The 18,912-nt window shown below is 39.4% G+C and overlaps 1 long non-coding RNA gene and 1 other non-coding gene across 4 annotated transcripts; both read right to left on the minus strand.

The window, feature by feature from the left end:
- Positions 1 to 618: 618 nt before the first annotated feature.
- Positions 619 to 3,833, minus strand: LOC131743716 (uncharacterized). 3 transcript variants are annotated; one of them, XR_009331901.2, is made up of 5 exons: positions 3,448 to 3,831; positions 2,859 to 3,131; positions 1,235 to 1,355; positions 926 to 994; positions 619 to 750 (listed from the first exon to the last, which is right to left on the minus strand). It is a non-coding gene; the product is annotated as an uncharacterized lncRNA (long non-coding RNA). The 3 variants fall into 3 exon arrangements; XR_010837458.1 differs by having other exon boundaries at positions 2,859 to 3,088; positions 3,448 to 3,827; XR_010837459.1 differs by lacking the exon at positions 926 to 994 and having other exon boundaries at positions 3,448 to 3,833.
- Positions 1,065 to 1,147, minus strand: LOC131744312 (small nucleolar RNA SNORD87). Its single transcript, XR_009332099.1, has one exon. It is a non-coding gene; the product is annotated as a small nucleolar RNA SNORD87 (small nucleolar RNA).
- Positions 3,834 to 18,912: the final 15,079 nt, after the last annotated feature.

Raw genomic sequence — 18,912 nt, forward strand, 5'->3', positions numbered from 1 at the left:
GAGGCCCTCATAGTTATTTAGTACTCAGTGATTAGCACCTCTCCAGAAAACCAGTAAGGCAAGAAAGGGTATGAGAACTGGATGTACTAAAAAGTCTCCCCGGCTGCCCACCACCTGACACTTCAAAGAGAATCACTATCCACAGAGGAGCTAGTTATTGACAAGAATATACTATCCCTAAAAGTATGTTAAAAACGAGTCTGATTACTAACTATGAAAATGAAGCTGGTTAGGGGCTTCTCTGGTGGCGCAGTGGTTAAGAATCCACCTGCCAATGCAGGGGACGTGGGTTTGAGCCCTGGTCCTGGAAGATCCCACATGCCGCACAGCAACTAAGCCCGTACGCTGCAACTACTGAGCCTGCGCTCTAGAGCCCGCAAGCCACAACTACCGAGCCCGCATGCCTACAGCCCGTGTTCCGCAAAAAGAGAAGCCACAATGAGAAGGCCACACGCCACAACAAAGAGTAGCCCCTGCTCGCCGCTACAAGAGAAAGCCCACGCACAGCAACAAAGACCCTAAGCAGCCAAAAATAAATAAATAAATAAGTAAAATAAAAAACTTAAAATCTAAAAAAAACCCCAGAGTTTATTGCCCAGCAATTAAAATCATTTGAACTTATATTTTTCTACATAATTTATTGTGAGGTGATCAATGTTAAATAAAATATTAATTTTTGTCATTTACTTTAATTCATGTCTTCTTGACCAATTCTTCATTTTCCCTTCCAAAATGCTGTATGCCACACCTCTGGAAAAAAATCAGAAACCAACAGTGAAAATCAATCCATAATCAAAACTCGAAGAAAATCAAAACCTGACACATAAAGGCACCTTTAACAGGAAATGGCCTCAGCCCTTTGGAATTTATCAGGTACTTCCAAATTATCTCTAGATTCGGTTGCTTGAAAATCTTAATCACTTACTTGAGGCAATGAAGAATTTTTAAACACCACTGCTAAGGACTTGAACATTCATCTGCAGGTACTTATATGCTGAAAAGAACATTTCACCCATTTTAATAAAAAACTGCATTATATTTGAGTAATTCACATAATATATATTATTGGCATCTCAGTCTTAAATTATTTCTTCAAAGATACCCTCAGCTGGGTAAACGGCAAAAAGTAAGTCATCATTGTGCCAGTTATTAAACATTTTTGGTACTGCGCTTCAGGAACAATACCACAAACACATAAAAAAAGCACACAATTTAGCATTATAACTTTTGGTACCTTGTTACGTGCACAGCTGTCCTCCTGGTGGTTTTTTCACAGCCATCCTCCGTGACAAGTTTATGGAAAACATTTATCACAACGACCTTCATTCATCTTCAACTCATAGGCTCTGTTGTACCTAGAAATTAAATATATTTCATTGTGAATTCTCATTTGTACTTGTATCTGTTTGTCTGGCATCTTATATGTAGTATGGTCCAGTATGATTTCTTTTTCCCGTTCTTATCAAGAGCCATTAAAAAAAAAACCAAAAAACGAAACTTGCAATCTTCCTGACTCCCAGTCAAATTTATAATAAAAACTACTAACATTAAGACTATATAGTGGAGTCATTTTCTATCTGTTGTTTAACACATCTCTGAAGGAACAAAAGAATGTGCTTGCTGCTTAATTATACTTTTTTTGGTAGTCAAACTGATAAGCCCCCAATTTTAAATATCTATAATGACTTGAGGATGTGTTAGTCCTTTTGACTGGTTAGGCACTAATAATTCCATAAATGATCTTTCCAAGCTGGAAATGGATTCATTAGCATGGGCAAAAATGATGGATATATTTATGATGTTCTTTTACTGTGGCAGTACAGATTTCAAGACATGATGGTCCTAATGAGTACCCAACCATTGCTTTTCTGCCTGAGAGCTTGACAAGAATGAGATGAGCCAGGTCAAAGGTTAGATATATAAAAACAAGTGTGCAGACCTCTAACTACGAGCATTATTATGGCAGATCTAATACAGTTTCAGAGCAGAGATACATTATGTTGACATCATTACTGGACACAGTCCTGTAGAATTAAGTCCCAAGTTGCCTGAAAGCATATTTATGTACTGCAAAGGGCATGGTCAGGGCCACAGATCATGTCCTACAGAACCCCAGGAGGATAAACTGAACTGGACAGCTATTGGAAATGATTTATGAAGACATATCAAATGTGGGCCTTGCAAGACAATTTATCATTTTCAAGTCTTGAAATGCTGAAATGTCTCACGTAATAATAGGAACACATACTATTGGTTATGAATAATTCCAACTTGGAAAACTTCAGTTTAATATATGATTCAGGGCACTTCTGACAACAATTGATACATGCAAGTCCTATTTGTTTAAAGCCTAAAACAAACAAAGAATGTTTAGGGATATGTATGTATAATAAAACTGCTATCTACCCTACTCCCCTCAAAAAACCGAGTCTGGGCACAAAATCGCAGATGATGGGCACTTCAGGATGGAAGGCATGCGATAGGAAGGAAGGAATGGGATAGGGAAGCAAGCAGATGTTCTGGTATTGATAATATCCCAGTTCTTAAATGGATCAGTGGGCTCTTGTGTATTTATTATGCTTAAGGACTTACATACATTATCAAAACTTTAATCAAACATTACTTTGTAAAATTTTAAAAAATACCAACATCAGCAATGAAAATAGTATTCAAGCCACTTAGGCCTCAAAAACGATGACTGTAATACCAAATATAAACTACTACCAGCCATCACATTTGCCTTGTTGACAGTTAACCGTTGGATTGTTTCAGATGAAACAACTTGTAATTCAAATTGGGGGGAGGAAAAAAACAAACGTATGACGATACCAAGTCCCATGGACGAGGATCATTTATACCTTTGCTTTTGAAGAGGCAAAAGTTCTTCCAGTCTCCCATTTCTTGACCGGTTTCTTCTGTATTGTATCCGGAAATACACATCTCTGTGACCCGAAGCATCTAAGGGTATAACCGGCATTTACCGTCTCAGGGCCTCCTATACTGTACGGATTCTCCTTCAACTTCAATGCCACGTCTCCAGAGCATATTTACAAAGGGAGATGCGGGAACAAACGCCGACAACGCTCCACTGCGTTGAGACCAGAACTCATTGTTAGTAGGTAAACTGTGTTCTGTTAACAAATTTAAAAACCAATCACAAAGTCAGGTCAAGGCTGTCTTGAGGCCTAAGATCCCTTCCCCCGCTATAGAACGTTTCCTTAGTAAGGATAAATGAGCGCCCATTTAAGGGACCCTGAAACCATCTGGGCCGCACACAAAGGTTCACTGGGGATACAAAAGGGCTCCGGCCAAGCCACCCGCCGCGCCTTCCAGCCGCCTCGGAACCCAGTGAATCGCAGAAGGCCTTTACTTAGGTTGAGCTGAGAACAATCGAAATCGGCGCTTACTAAGGAGAAGGGGCAGCTAAGACTGGTAACAGCTACTCACAAAATGCGACTGAGCAGAAGGCGCGGAGGAAAGCTCGAGGCTGCATCAACTGGGGAGGGGGAGAGGAAGGGGGCCTCCTGACACGACCTTGAGGCTAAGGCCGCGCCTACCGCTCCGCTGCGCCCGGCAGTGGACGGAGGGCACCGGGATGGAGGCCCCGGTCGCGGGCCCCACGCGCTCTGGCTCGGAGCGCCAGAAAAAAAGACAAGGATCTAACACCGCAGGGACTCCCCCCACCCCCACCCCCTCAAAGAGCCTGGTTACAGGCCCGCAGGCGCTACCGCCCTGCCCGCAAGGCCGACGGTGCCCGAGGCGCCTTCCTTCTTCGACGGCCCGGCGGAAAAGAAAGCACAGCGACCGGGAGGGGCGCTCGGCGCTCCGGCCCTGGCCCCGCCCCTTCCGGCCCCTGGCCCCGCCCCTGAAGCCGGCGCACTCAGGCAGCGGCGCAAGTTTACTTGGCCGGCAGAGGAAGCCCTCCGGTAATTTCCATAGAGGCTTTGGAGGCTCCTGAGGACCTCGCTGTGAGCTCTCCCCTTGAGTATGTAAGTGATTAGTCTACCAGTTTGTAATGGATCCAAGCAAGCAGAAAGTACTCTAAAAAGAAAGGGTCTCCCATTCCTAGTTATATTTGCTTGGTCTTCTACTTCCTCGAGTAGTTCAGTACTTTAAAAAGTGGTGGTATTGGACACCCCAATTTAGAGTAAGGGCATCTGGAATCGACCCCTTAACACACACAGAACTAGTTACCAGAAAAAAAAGGAGCTGTTACATTTCCTCTGTATTATAACAATAGCTATTGTTACTAATTTGATTGATAATAATAGAGCGTTAAGAAAAAGCATTCATAAAGCACTCACTTGCCTTGTTTTTATGAACATGTTATAATTTGCTGTTGATTTTCGTGCTTTGTGTTTTATTACGTTTGTTTCTCGCAATCACTGTATCTTGAGTCCTGGCTGCATAGCGTTAGGCTTAGTGCTAGAGGAGACAGGCTGATGATCTTGTTTCCAGAAAGAATACATATGAAAGCATGTAATTAAACAGTTGAATCCGTAAAAGCCACATCACCCCTCCTGTAAAAATTGGAAGTTGATGACATATTTTAAGTCATTTAAAAATCAAAATGGAGTAACTATGGTTTCAGGCATTCAAAATTGAGGTGGGTGGATAGTGTTGGGTGTGGTTTCAGACATGTTCCTGCATCAATGAGAACTTCAATTTTCTGCACTGTGTCAAACTCAGGACACCACCAGCTGTTTTCAAAACAGTATGTGCTAGCAGCTGCTAGCTGCAACCTTGTAGTCTGAAAGGTTACCCACTACCTATGGCAGCTATGTAATCATTGCAATGCCCAAACAATCCATGTTTAGCAAGCACCCTTCTTGCCAGCTCCAATCCTAATTCTTGACAAACAATTTATGTAATCCTATGGTTTTCTGCCTTTATGAGCTTCCCCCATTTTGTAGTGTGGCAGAACACAGTTCAAGTGCTCCCTGGAGCTGTATCTCCCGGGCTGCAGTCCTAACACACCCCAAATAAACGCCTCTTTATTTCAACCAGGTCTCTGTTCTTGGAATTCTTGGTTAACAAAATCCAAGAAATTGATACAAAATCCAGGGCAGAATATATTTGCCTCAAAGAAACATGGTGTGAAAATCTAAACCTAGCAAAACAAATTGTGATTATACTCACTTTATCAAAGAATTCCTCTTTATGTGATAGGCTGGGACCTGGGACCCTTTAACCCAGTGCTTACACCTGAAAGAAACTATAAGGGACTAAAAATAACTGCATACATGTGCAGTTGGGGCAATTATGAGTAATGAGATACACATTGGCCACAAACCAACTGCCACTTCTGAGGTGCTGGGAGCAAAAAGCATGATCCCTGCACAGGGCACCACCAAGAGGGTGGGCAGAGCACCTAAGCCATGCCTCCTGACCAACCCACAGACCCGCCCCGGTTGTTATTCTGTTTAAGCTCCCAAGCAGCTCCTCTCTGGGAGCAAACAAGGGCACCTGTACTTCTTTCACTCCCTCGTGCTGCAGCACAAGCCCCAATAAAGCCTTGCCTGAAATTCTCATCTGGACCCTTATCAATATCTATTGATTAAAGAGTCCAAGAGCCTGGGTTGGTAACATTTATATAAAGTTTTTGTTGAATGCTTTACAGGGGCTTAACATTCTTTGTTTGAAAAAGACCGCCAATATCATTAGCACTGAACTTTCCTCTGAACCCCTATGTGGGGCTGGAGTGTGACACAGTGTGCAGGGCCTAATTGTGAAGCATATGATGGCTCATGGTGTAAGTTTTAGCCTTAAGAAATTATTAAAAGCTCATGATTAGAGTTTTCATTTTAGAAAAATAATTATGGAAGTTTAGAAAGAACATATGTGATTAGGTGATCAAGTTGTGAGTGAACCAGACCTCAAAGAAAAGCAGATGGGCTTTACCATCATGCCAGCCAAGCAGGACATGGCCAATGTTTACTTAGTACACAAGGGATGCAGTGAAGGTAGGATGTCATATCCAAGAAGGCCAAGAATAGGGGGTAAAAATTCTTTGTTTGGGGTCCCAAGTGAGCACTGTTTCTTCCGTTAAGTAGTGGCTTGGCCCTCAGCCTGCCATCACAGACTCCTGGACGGATATTACTTCCACTACCTAATTTTCAACGTGGGTAGCCACCTTCACCAGGCCTTTGCTGGGTGGGCAGGTGTGGCAGCCACTATTACTGATTTGTCAATAATTTCTTGGAAATGACACAAAAGCACAGGCCACAAAAGAAAAAAATAAATTGGACTTCACCAAGATTAAAAATTTTTGTGCATCAAAAGACACTTTTGGGCTTCCCTGGTGGCGCAGTGGTTGGGAGTCCGCCTGCCGATGCAGGGGACGTGGGTTCGTGCCCCGGTCCGGGAGGATCCCACATGCCGCGGAGCGGCTGGGCTCGTGAACCATGGCCGCTGGGCCTGCGCGTCCGGAGCCTGTGCTCCGCAACGGGAGAGGCCACAACAGTGAGAGGCCCGCGTACCGCAAAAAAAAAAAGACACGTTCAAGAGATTGTCAAAGACAATCCACAGAATGGAAAAAAATATTTGCAAAGCATATATCTGATAAGGGATTAATATCCAGAATGTATGAAGAACTCCTACAACTCAACAACAACAACAAATTTAACCCAGCTCAAAAATGGACAAAGGACATGAATAGACATTTCTCCAAAGAAGATATACAAATGGCCAATAAGCACATGAAACGGATGCTCCATGTAACTAACCATTAAGAAAATGTAAATCAAAACTAATCTCAAAAAGTGAGATGCCACTTCACACCCATTAGGATGACTATTATTTGAAAACAATAGCAAAATAACAAGTATTAGCAAGGATGTGGAGAAATTGGAACCCATGCACCATTGCTTGTTAGAATGTAAAGTGGTGCAACCACTGTGGAAAACAGTAAGGCGGTTCCTCAGAAAGTTAAACATAACATTACCCTATGATCCAGCAATTCCACTTCAGGGTATAGACCTAAAAAATAGAAAGCAGAGACTCAAATACTTGTACAGCAGTGTTCGTAGCAGCATTATTCACAATTGCCGAAAGGTAGAATCAACCCAAATGCCATCAGTGGATGAATGGATAAACAAAATGTGGTACATACATATAATGGAGTATTATTCAGCCTTAAAACGGAAGGAAACTCTGATATATGCTATAAGATGGATGAACCTTGAAGACATTATGCTAAGTGAAATAAGCCAGACAAAAAAAGCCAAATATTGTATGATTACACTTACATGAGGTACTTAGAACAGGCAAATTCAAAGAGATTGAAAGCGAAACAGGAGTTACCAGAGGCTGGGGTGAAGAGTGGATGGGGAGTTGCTGTTTAATCGGTACAGAATTTCTGTTTGGAGTGATGAAAAAGTTCTGGAAATGTATAGTGGTGATGGTTCGTGACTGAATTGTGAATATACTTAATGTCACTGTATCGTACACTTAAAAATTGTTAAAATGGTAAATTTACGTTATGTATACTTTACCGCAATAAAATTAAACACAAAATATTTTAAAAAGAGAAAAAAGATCCACACCTTTCACATGGCTAACCACATCTCTTGCTTCCCCTCTCTTGCTACACACCAGTCACCTTGGCCTACGCTTAGTTTTTGGAACATGCCGAACAATTTTCACATCTCAAGTCCTTTGCTCCTGCCTAGAATTCTCCTGTCCCAGTTTTTTGAGTGACTAATTATTTTCTTTGATCTCAGCTTCTATGTCAGCTTCTCAGTGAGGCCACACTTGCCCCACCTATCTAAAGTGGGTCTACTATAAAACATCCTCCTTTTTGTTTCCTTCATGATCTGTAATGATACTCTGAAAAAACCCATATACTTTTGCTGCCCTCACTGGAATATACATTCTGTGAGAGTTTTGCTTATCTGTTTTGCTTACCTTTTTGTTCCTAGTGCCTAATACTTAATAAATATCCCTTGAATGCATACATAAATGAATATGTCCTGATTTGGAAATTTTTTCAAGATATGTTACATTTTAAAAGCTAGATGCAGAAGGTATTTAGTAAAATCCCATTTTTGGTTAAATAAAAAGAACATGCATTTATATGACTATACATAAAATATTTTTGAGAGGTAACAGAAGAATCTTTACAGTGCATGCCTCTACGGAGTGAAACTTGGGGCTTGTGGGGAAAGTGATATTTTAATTTTTTATTGTATACCATTCTGTACTGTTTGGATTTTTACTATGTGTATGCAATTTTATAATTAAATTAAATCAAGGTGAAAAATTATTAAAGTAGTACATTTTCCTTTCTGACTGCAAAAATATACCATTTCTGAGATTTGCCCCTTCAGCCATCATTCCCTGACTGGCCTCATAACAAGTGTTTGGTATTCTCCAGCAAGGAGCACATCCTTGGGTGTTGGCTGGTCTCCAAGTTGCTGAAGTGAGTTAATGCTGCCAGTTGCAAATACAACTAAAACCACTTCAAGGGAAAAGTGTCATGGTTTAAATATGATATAGTGATTTATCAAAAGTAACTTTTTTTTTTTGGCCACGCCATGCAGCATGCAGGATCTTAGTTCCCTGACCAGGGATTGAACCCGTGTCCCCTGCAGTGGAAGCATGGAATCTTAACCACTGGACTGCCAGGGAAGGCCCTATCAAAAGTAACTTTTAAAAAAATAGCTATTTTTTGATAGTATAACTTGGATTATCTTAGAAAGTTTACATTTTGTAGATAGACATACGTGTGGATTCAGGGCATATAGGATATTATTTCCTTATAAGCTGTCAGAATCTATAGTCTGTACTTACACATGTAAATCTCATTAGTAAATTAATACATTTGGCCTTCAGTCTTTTTCATATTAGTGAATGACTTGGAGAACCTCCTGGTTCCCCTAGATGTTTGCAGCAAAAAATGAGGTTGGAACTGGAAGGAAGTTGGCTATAATAACCATATGCTTGTGCTTTCCCTTGCTCAATGGTAAGCATGTCAAAATAGAGTTAAGCAAGAGAAATGTAAATGACCCTAGTCATAAATGCATGACTTTCATATATATGATCCTTTTACCTCAGGCAAGATTATTTTTAAACATAATATTGACATTAAGATAATCATAGCATTTATACCTCTCGTCAAGGTTAAAGTTCTAAATCTGTGAAAAATACATTAAGTTGTCAGAATATAGGGCACTGATCTGAATGAAAGTTGATTCTTAAACACTTGAAGTACATGAACTTTACCGAGATAATTTCGGTGAAAATTACCTAAATTACTTATGATTTCTGCCCGGATCTAAAATAATGAGTGGCTTTAATTGTCAATGTGAGACTCTAGGGTTTTCCTTTTCTGTTTAAAAATTTAACTTTTATGTTACAAGTAAGCCTTGCAAACAACTACTTAAATCCTATGACAAATTCTGAATGTAATGGAATGTTATTAAAATTATTCAAGCTGACCAAAGGGACCTGAGAGGAAGTCTGCTAGGGAACTTCAGTGAGTTTTCTTCTTTGATGAAAAGGCACATGTGGGAAGAAACAGCTCTTCTTCCACTAGATATGATCATCATCGATCAACGGTGAAAGAATTCCTGGCATCGCTGCAGCCCTCTTGTTAAATGAGGGGAGCTTCTGTTGATGGCAAAGTGGGAAGGAAAGGAACCAATCAACTTAAAGACATCGAATAGTCACCAAGTTAAGCAGCCAGGGAGCCACTCCAGCTTCTTGTTATGTGAAATAATACACTTTTATTACTGTTCAAGAAAAATTATTTAAGAATGATTACATAGAGAGTTGAGAATGTGGAAGTAATTGAAAAATTCAAACTAAGGTTAAAGTATGATGTTATTTTACCTCAGTGATGATCTAATACAAATTATGTCCTGAAATTAACACCCTGTTAAACTTAAATACAGCATAGATTCTGAATGTTTTTTCTACAATGTCTCCTTGTATTTATGTGTGAATTTCTCTATGTCCGGTGGTATTTTGGTAAACAGGATCTCCAAAAAAACCACAAAAAAACAACAACAACAACAAACAAACAAACCCCAAACCCCCCTAAAACAAAACCCTGATTTGTAGCATTTGCAGATATCCACGCTATTAATACATCTTGGCGATTTCAAGCTACTAACAACTGGTTCACAAGATACCTGAATGCTTGAATAATTAACAATTAGCTTTCCCAGCACACCGTTGTCCCTAGAAGCTGAATTGCTGGGTTGAAGGATACATGCATCTTCATACATAATATAGTCAATTGCTTTCCAAGTAGTTGCTGTACTTCCTTGTCAACACTTGCTCTTTTCAGAATTTAACATTTTTGTCAATATGATAAATATCAAATGGTATTTACTGTTATTTTAATTTGCATTTGCTATAAGGTTGAAAAGATAACTTTATGAATGTTTTGCTTTTCTCTTAAATTTTTTTCACGTTTTTAATCATTTGGGTTTTCTCTTCTGTAAATCATAGCCTTCAGCGCTTTGCCCGATTTTTTATTGAAGTATCTGTAATTTAAAAAATTGATTTATGGGATTTCTTTCTATATTCTGGATACTAATCTTTTGTCAATTAACAGTTACATGCATTGCAAATAACTTTTCTCAGCCTGTTTTATTTTTTAGTTATAGTTATGGTGTTTTATGTTGTTTGGAACTCTGTACTCTTCTCTCTGCTTAGGAATAGCTCCTTGGTACCCAATACCTCTGCATTTCTATGCAAGATTTCTGGCTACCCTTAAATCCAGATCCTTTAATGTACCTTTCAAGGTCCTCCTTGATTTGAAAATTGGGAATAATATAACTTATTCCTAGGATTGTTGTGAGGATTAAATGAGATAGTATATGTGAAGTATCCATCTTTCTTCCCCAGGCACTTTCTTTCAAAGCAGCATGTTCTTCTCACCTGGTTTTTCCTATGCCTAGACTGCTCTTCTTGTCCCTCTTTGCCTCCTCAGGAAGCCTTCCTTGATTTCTTCAGACTGTGTCAGGTACCCTTATTGCCGTCCCGTAGCCATCGCCAGCCTTCTTCCCTGATAATGGAACCCTGATTTTGTTTGTGTTCTGTGCCCAGTCCTGGGGCTCAGCCTATTATTTCAATCTGTTTGCCTGCTTCCCCTGCCTCCTGTGGTAGATGCTGAGAACTGGCTCACTCAGGACTTACTCCAGCCTCCTTTTATCTGCGTTTCTGTACTTCAGAGGATGAAAAGCTAAGTATTATATAGTATTCCAAAACTCTTTTGCAGCTTGGATTATGGATGTGAATTATGTCCTGCCAATCAAATGCATCTGTGCAAAACGTGAATTCTAACTTGAGTTATGAGAGGAGAAAAGCAGGCTGCGAGGCATCCGTTGTGCTGGCATTTATGCGGCAAAGGCCTCATGTTTCTGGAGTCAGTCACTGCAAGGGCAGCTTCCACTGGGCTGGCAGAGTACAGGTCATGGCAGAAGATTAACTGCTTTGGCAGTCCAGTTGCATGGAATGACTTAGGAAGTTGTTCCTGTAAATCCAGCCCGAGTTTGTTTCATCCCAATGATTCTGTAAGTCACTAATACCTTGTAAGACACCCCTTTCCTTTTAAACTAGCCAGAGCAGATACCGCCACCAAACCCAGACTGATATTCCTTCCTTATAGCTGGGGGTGGCCTTGTGACCCCCTTCTGGCAAAGGAGAAATAAGTAGAAGCCTTGGCCCCTGATGTCTTTACAAAGCCATCTTACCAGCCCTGGACTGCCTACTTGTGGATTTTTTTTACGTAAGAGAATAAAGTCCTAATTTATTTAAGCCAGTATGGTTCAGTCTTTCTTGTTAGCAGCTGAATGCAATTCCTAACTGATATAGTAAGCAATGAACAATGCCTGCCATAGTATTAAGAAAATATTTGTGGACCAACTGATGATTGATGAACAAAAGCACTGAAGCATGAAATAGCTCTGTGTGTGTGTGTGTGTGTGTGTGTGTGTGTGTGTGTGTGTTTACTACAACTTAAAGTATAAAATAGTGGTGGAGAACAGTGGGCAGTGATATCTAGGTAGGGGTTTCATAAGCCAAGTTAAGGGTTTAAACCTGCTCTTACATGATGGGGAACCACTGAATGGTTTTGCGCAAGTAAATATATTACATCTTCAGGTTTGCATCTTTGATAGGTTACTTGGGTGCAGCCAATACAGAAGGCAGGGAAAACGTTTAAGTTTACAGAGTGTGGGTGAAAAGTGATGAATACCTGCAATAATTATTCTCACAGACTTTTGTGAATGTACGTATATTATTAGTGAAATTCTTCAATGGGGAATTGCTAAGTCAGAACGTGTACACATAAAATATTGAGAGATACTGCAAAATTGTATTTAAAAAGCTTGCATACTCCAACAGTGCTATAATCCTCATTTCCCCACCCTCACCAAAAAAGGGTATTTTACCTTTGTGTCATTCTTTTATTTCACATTTCTCCATTTAATATTAAAGGGAAAAAAAGGCAGGAGGATAAAAATGACAAAGATTAATTTTCATTAAAAACATACATGCTCAAGCACTATGGTTAAAACAAGTTAACTCTAGTATGCCAGAAAAATTAGTCATCACTTACCCATTTGCCCCCGGTTTTATTGAGATATAACTGGCATATAACACTGTTTAAGTTTAAGGGGTACAACATAATGATTTGATGGATATCGAGATGATTCCTACAAGTTTAGTTAACATCCATCACCTCACAGTTATATATTGTTTCTTGCAATGAGAACTTTTAAGATCTACTCTCTTAGCAACTTTCAAATATACAATACAGTCTTGTTAACTATATTTACCATGCTCTCTATTACATCCCCAGGACTTATTTATAACTGGACAGTTTGTGTCATTCTGATAGGTGAAATATGTTATTTCATTGCTTTTTAAATTTATATTTCTTATCATAGGTGAGTTGTGTGTCTTTTCATAAAGATATTAGCTGTTAGATTTCTTTTTATGAACCGCTTACTCATATCATTTGTGGAATTTTCTACTGAGTTGCTGGTCTTTTTAAATTCTGAGAGCTGCTTTTATGTAAAGGAAATTACTACTGTGACTGTCATCTGTTGTGACTTTTTTCTCTCGGGTTTTTTATTGTTTGTTTGTTTTTGTCTTTTCACCTGGTTTATGGTTTTTTCTTCTGTTTTATGAATTTATGTTATTATAGTCAAAATTACCCAGCTGTTCCTTTATGGCTTCTTGTGTTTTTGTGTCACGTTTCACCTTGTCATCTTTAACCTTCTTCTAACATCTACCCAGCCAGAGAAGACAAACCTGTCTTGCTTTGAGCTGCTAACATGTATTTTCTTAGCTATAATCTCACATCAACTTTGTGAGCCTAGGGGAAGAAAGAGATAAGGCAAGGGAAGTTTACTGAGGGCAAACACTAAGCCTCATGCTTACCACAGTGAGCGACTGGTCTTGGCCTGAAGTCAGGTCTCCTTTCCAAGGCAGTCTCTCCTGTATGTCCCAGAACATCACACTTGTAGCCTGATGGGACACGGCTGGAACAGGCCTCCTCTTTCTGAAAGGAGGATATGGAAATAGCTTCCTGCTTCCCACTTTTCTTCCCTCCCTTGACTCTCCTGTCTGCCATCGCACCCCACTTTTTTTCACTTGTTTATTGCCCACATTTCAAGAGGACTCTAGTCTAGGGGCTTACAGTCAGCAAGAGGTGCAGATGTGCTACCCACAGAGTAGAGACGATCTTGCATGGGCCTTTAAAAATTATATAATTTAATTTTAAAAATTTGACCCACATGATATACCCATCTAGGTAAAGTATTAAGATGCCTTATAATAGCACACATTTAAAGTTTTTTAATTGAGTGATTTCAGAACTTATTTGAAAATAAGGTTTAAAATCAGTTCCTATTTAGACCTCACATTGTTTTAAATGGCCCCCAGTTTTCAATGGCCATAAAAACAGAGACAAGTGATTTAAGTCCATCCCCAGACCTCCCCATGGACATAGTTCTTGGTCCTGAGGGGGCAGGAATGCATGTTTCTTCAGTAACATTCACGTGCACAGGAAATGACTATTGACATAATCTTTAAGCCTAATAGTTAAGATTATTCTTCAGTTTATAATTTAAAAGCTTCTGACAGCTAAATGCTATGGTATAATTTATAATGAAAGAGTTTGAGTGATTGAGGTATATTTCACTGAGCTGGTTTCTCTTATGAGTTGAAACTAAGGCTTGTGTAAACATAGGAAGGGAAGCCTTTCCCGGGTTTATGTAGTCAGGCAAGAATATTTAATGTCCCTCATTCCCAACTGTGCTGCAGTACCATCTGTGCTGTACTCAAAGTTTATAGGAGGCAAATCTATAGGATTTAAGGGTTTATTTTTTTCAGTAAAACAGTCATGTATAAGACCACGAGCTACCAGTATGTAACAAAATAAAAGTACATATTAATTTTCTTTGAGATATACAATTGTATACTCTTCCCCTAGTGCTCCTTTCAAACATTTGGAATCTTAGCTTTTGTATATTTTTGGTTACAATAACAACAAAAAAAAAAAACTAAAAAATCAAAAGTGTGTACCATGGAGAAAGACAGCAATAGTACACTACTAGTGGTAAGTCATCTGGGAAACTGTAGATATCACATCATGCATCAATGATTAAATGAAAAAAAAAAAAAGAGTTTGTCATCAGATTAAGACAGAATCTGCCAGTGCTGGAAGAGTTGAAGTTCATAGGTTTTCAAATAAATTACATGATTGATATAATTTGCAATAAGCTATACAGAGTTGGGAGAGAGCATTTAGATTAAACCCCTCTCTCAAAATAAGGTATCTAATACATGAATTTGGATCAGAAGCAATCTGTTTGACTTATCATTTCTTCTCCCTGCCAGCTAAGAATACAATTTTATATAAAGCCAGGAAGCAATTTGTCTTAAAAGATGCCAAATACAATTCATGTGTTGATTTCTAAGGGAATTATGTTGGCCACGGTGGAGTTGTTTTGTTTGTATTGGATTATTTCCTCAGAATGGCACTATTGACACACCGAGGACTAAAGAAGAAGATTAAATACTGCTGGAAAATATATATAGAATTAACTCTATACCTCTCCCCCTCCCCCCCAAACAAACAAACAAACCAAACCAAAAAAAAGATCTTACTAGAGCTTGAATAATTTCTTTTTGATAATAACTGGTTAGTTGCTTTTGTGAATATAAAATGAGGTCTTTTGAAAGAAGGATAAATTATTGAATAATTTAGCTTAAAAAGCAATTTCAGCTAAAATACTGTGCATTTCAGTAGGACAATCAGCATTTATTTATTTATTTCGTACAGCTTCTAAGTTTAAATAAAATCTCCATGAATAGATAAGAAAATTACTGTTTAGGATATCTGTAACTCTGCAGATTGAAGTAGTTGGGTCAAAAAACCCTTATCAAAATGTAAAAGCAGTTTTTTTTTTATCACCAAGTAACGTGTGAAACAGATATCCTCCCCTTTGCTCTATACCAAACACCCACCTCCACTGTGGGACTTTTACTTTCCACTTCATTTCGCTTTTTTTTTTTTTTTTTTTGCGGTATGCAGGCCTCTCACTGCCGTGGCCTCTCCCGCCGCAGAGCACAGGCTCCGGATGCGCAGGCTCAGCGGCCACGGCTCACGGGCCCAGCCGCTCCGCGGCATGTAGGATCTTCCCGGACCGGGGCACGAACCCGCGACCCCTGCATCGGCAGGCGGACTCTCAACCATTGCGCCACCAGGGAAGTCCAAGTTTGTTTTTTAAAACAGGTACGTATATACTTTTTTCCCCCATATTTATTTATTTATTTCACATCTTTATTGGAGTATAAATGCTTCACAATGTTGTTAGTTTCTGCTGTATAACAAAGTGAAACAGCCATATGTACACATATATCCCCATATCCGCTCCCTCTTGCATCTCCCTCCCACCCTCCCTATCCCACCCCTCTAGGTGGTCACAAAGCATGCAGCTGATCTCCCTGTGCTATGTGGCTGCTTCCCACTAGCTATCTATTTTACATTTGGTAGTGTGTATATGTGCATTCCATTCTCTCACTTCGTCCCAGCTTACCCTTCCCCCTCCCTGTGTCCTCAAGTCCGGTCTCTACGTCTGCGTCTCTGTTCCTGCTCTGCCACTAGGTTCATCAGTACTGCTTTTTAAAATCCCATATATATGTGTTAGCATATGGTATTTGTTTTTCTCTTTCTGACTTACTTCACTCTGTATGACAGATTCTAGGTCCATCCACCTCACTACAAATGACTCAATTTCATTCCTTTTTATGGCTGAGTAATATTCCATTGTATATATGTGCCACATTTTCTTTATCCATTCACCTGTTGATGGACATTTAGGTCGCTTCCATGTCCTGGCTATTGTAAATAGAACATTGTGGTACAGGACTCTTTCTGAATTGTTTTTCTCAGGATATATGCCCAGTAGTGGGATTGCTGGGTCATACGGTAGTTCTATTTTTGAGTTTTTTAATGTAGCTTTACTGATATATAACTGACATACAATAAACTGCACTACAAGTATTTTTACAACCAGGAAAAGAAACAATATTTTAAAGTCTGTTGGAGCTGGTTCTGCTTCTAAAAAGGTATTTCCTTATCCCCCCAAATTATCACTATAGAGGAATTGTAAATGTTTTTTTTTGTGACTATTACTGAGAGAGGTGAATGAAATGACAGAAATTTAAGTGAGAACTTCCCTTGCAGATTATGGGATAATAATGTGATCCAAATATACCCCCCTCCCCGCCCTATTATATATACTCCACTAAGGACAGCATGGTGAAGAAGCTAATACCAAGTAGGTATCTATCTTCTAGAAAGATTTTCAAGTGTACCTTCATTATTTGTTAAATGGCCATAGAGACAGATATAAATTTGGCAGACTAAATTACTTTTCAAATGAGTGCTTTATTTTATCTTATCCTTTATCTTGACGATGCACCATTAATTAAAACAGCATGCTCCTTGGAAACTTTGGGTGAAAATATGCAATTTCACCTCAGATTTCCCAACCTACCAAAAGCTGTTAGCATATTTAGCAATTTAATAAAATGTTATGAAAACCTATGACAGAAATATAGTTCTTTGGCATTAAAACATTTGTAACCGGACAAGAAGAAATAAAAAGTAATACTGTTTAAGACAATGACTAATGATTTAACAGGAGGATTTAGAAAAGTCTGATAATTCAACAATAGTCATAATTTTTCCCCAGTTAAGTGCTTTAACAACTATAACCAAATAGATTATTAGCGATAAAACCATTTTTTTTCTGAAATTCTTGCTATCACATTTAGTGTTTACAGTTCAGTTCCAGGTAACTTTAAAGAAGTTCTGATTTCATACCTTAAGATAAAAGATTATTCTTAGCACTTTTTATTCCAATAATTTATGATAGTGAATGGCTGAATCCATCTCATTTTACTTTTTATTCCTTTCAATGGTATATGAGTGGGTAAATATACTCACATATATTTAAATACACACTTTTGCTACATATTAATATGTAGACAGCTTTCATTGTATGGCTTTTCTTTTAAAGACATGCTTTGGTCACATTACAAGGAGTATATTCACATTAAAATAATAAAAATTACAAACTAGCTATAAGACATGAGTCAAAACATGATCATCCTCGAATAAACTGAATGATAGTTTTTGCCTTCAAATAGTCTTTTACTTCATTTCACTGCCCAAAGCTGGAGTTAAATGGAGGAGAAAATGAAATGGTGGTTCAGCTGCTATCTTAATTCAACCAAGTCCATTCATACACATTTCTATTTAATAATCTTGAATGAAACCCGGTAACTTTAAAACTGTGGGTGATCGAGAAATGAATGAACTTTACACCTGGACACTGGACTAGTGAAGAGTGAGGAGGAAAACAAGAAAGGGAGATAAAAGGGAATCTAAATCGGCAAAGACATGACAAAAGAGACTGATGATTTTTTTTTCCAGGTGTCTCCGTTGCACCCTGTTGTTCTGAGACTCAATGTGTTCCCTGACAAATGTTTCCACTTCGTAGCGAGGACCCCCCAAGCTCCTGGCAAAACTGAAAGCACTGGTTCAGTCAGCAGAACAGCTGCTCCCTGGGTACTTCATGTGCAGGGCACTGGAGAGGCCCACAGCAGAGGGCTTTCCTTGCTTGTAGGTCCAAATCAGGGCATCCTGTATCACAGGATGGTCACTCTGTGTCCTCAGACCCCCTCAAGGTACAGATCAGCGCCAGAATTCCCAAATCAGACAGGATTTCTCCCATTTCATAAGGACCAAGTAGGTAGACTGTGAACAGCAACTGACAAGGGGAGAAGAGACCTGGCCAAAGCTGTGACTGGGAAGGTCACGGGGGTTCGCTGGAGGCCCCCGACAGGCCTGAATGTGCCACCCTCTCTACAGGGCTACAGCTGCACGTGTTCACCTAGTCCAGGACCTGAAAGAGAGTGGGGTGGATATGGAGTGACCAGGGGGGAGGGTGACAAGCCCTGCTGCCCAGTGACACCTCTCTGCTGTTCACACAGGGCTGCAGGGATTTCCCAGTGCCTTCCACAATTTGGAAACATGATGAGATATTTAATAATACTCTAGGAAGGTGGCCAAGCCCTGTTCTAGGAAGCAAACCATTTCTAATACTCCAAACAAGTTTTCTAAGGGGGGAAAGTAGTTATAGAAGTTGCCGCATTGGCATATTACCTCAACAGTCTTTTCACACATATTCAGCTAAAACTGAATAAATGATCTCAGACCTTCCAAGTGGAACGGCTTCTTAGACCAATATTAAGCACAGGCTGGTTTTTACAAAAATGAAATACTGGTGTTTTACAAACCCAGCTTTTATTTTTTTTAAACCAGGAAGATTGTATACATAGATATTAGCTTTTCAGTTTGTAACAGATATACTACAGAAAATG

This window comes from Kogia breviceps, chromosome 17 (genome assembly GCF_026419965.1).
Source record: "Kogia breviceps isolate mKogBre1 chromosome 17, mKogBre1 haplotype 1, whole genome shotgun sequence".
NCBI classification, from domain to species: Eukaryota; Metazoa; Chordata; class Mammalia; order Artiodactyla; family Physeteridae; genus Kogia; species Kogia breviceps.